Raw genomic sequence first — 1,784 nt, forward strand, 5'->3', positions numbered from 1 at the left:
ACCTTTTATTTTGTGCATTTCATTGTCTGTTTATTTGTCATTGTCAGTTTTAGCGAACTAGCTTATTTACTACCTAGCTTAGCTTACACTGCTAAAGACACATGCTAACTGAGGGTACAAAGAATTCATCTAGTTTTCTTTTATTTAATTGTGGATTTAATGTAGATTAAAGAAACAAGATGTTATCCAGAAAAGTTTCTAGACTTTTACTGCAATGATCCTACAAAATGTTTAATGCTAATCTTTATGCTAAAAAACTGCAGATCATTTATGTTTTTACCTCTTTTTTATTCATCAAGTTAAATTTATGGAAAAATCTGACTATCTACCTATAATGTTTAAGTTTGGGAGATTAAATAAAATGAGAATATTTTTATTTGCAGGCTCTTATTGTGTAGTTTTGGAGCTACTGTCTGTCTTCCTGTCAGTCCTCATGCTAATTTAAGCTGCATATTTTAAAATCACAAACTCATTTATCTCTTTTTAATGTTTATTAAGTTTAAATTAATTGCAGAACTTAAAACTTTGAGAACAGATTGTGTAGCTTACAGTAAATTTAATGGGATCTAATAAAGATTTCTAAGGGTTAGATAAATATGTTGATTTGACCTTTGGAGACTTTTATTATTGTGACTTTTAGTAACCATTATGCTCAGCTAATCTGCTTATTGTAGATTTATTACTGAATATTCATTAAAATGAATAAATAGGAATGCTAAGTTTCTGTGGACTAATGACCTTCAGCTTCCTCCTCAGAATAAATATGTTTCAACGTTGACGCGGTTTATCATGTTGAAATAATCTTCCTGTTTGACTGAACTCTAACTGCTGTTTATTCAGGGCTGGCTGTGAGTCAGCAGCTCTGACATGTTTCCATTTTCTCCTCCAGATCCTCAAACTTTCAGGTCTGATGTCAGATCTGAGTGTGAATGAAGCTCCTGGCTCAGGTTTTACAGGGAAACCATGTTGTCAGGATGAGAAAGTAGATTTTTATTTGGGTGAAAACACATGACAGCAGTTTGACTCCGGATCCAGGCCGAGCCGGACTCCACTCCGGGCTTTGGCTGCTGCCGCTCAGTGCTTCCTCAGCAGGCGCCATTTCAGGATCTGCTGAGGCCCTTCATCTGCATCATGGCAGAAACAAAAGCAGCTCTTTGTCTGCAGCCTCCATGTTTCCACCTTCACACCTGCAGGAGTCTGAACGCTCAACGCTGCTGCAGCGCAGCTGCTGCGGCACCGCAGCAGCAGCGCCGCCTTCACACACTTACAACCAGGCAGGAGACCAAAGGTCACCTGGAAACACTGACCCCTCGGCCTCCAGCCAACACTCCATCGTTTAGGAGACTTTTATTCTGAAAAATGAAAGGAAGAAATGTCTTTTCTCTCTGACCTTTAAGGGATGAAACATTTTGACCTTAAACAAGCTGACAGTCCAGTTTGTAAATGTTTGGAGCGTATGCTTTTTATTTTAAGAACTGAACCCGATTGTTTATGGCAGCGCTGCTTCCTGTGCTTTATTGTCCTTTTGGGCCGTTTTACAGCCGCCAGGCCTCATTTATAACCCGACTTCCTCCAACCTGGATCCACCAGAAAACAATTTGGAGGGAAAAGAAAACCTCTTTACTTTTAAGGTATGGAAACGCCTCCCCCACCTTCACATGCACACACAAATAAAGGCCATCACATATCAAAGGAGTGTTTGATCTGGGTGTGTGTGGGCCGGGTGGGGGGGCAATCCGGAGGGGGGGGGGGGCAGGAAGGGGGACAGACAGAGCGCAGATAAG

The sequence above is a fragment of the Poeciliopsis prolifica genome, unplaced genomic scaffold (genome assembly GCF_027474105.1).
Source record: "Poeciliopsis prolifica strain line A6 unplaced genomic scaffold, Auburn_PproV2 SCAFFOLD069, whole genome shotgun sequence".
NCBI classification, from domain to species: Eukaryota; Metazoa; Chordata; class Actinopteri; order Cyprinodontiformes; family Poeciliidae; genus Poeciliopsis; species Poeciliopsis prolifica.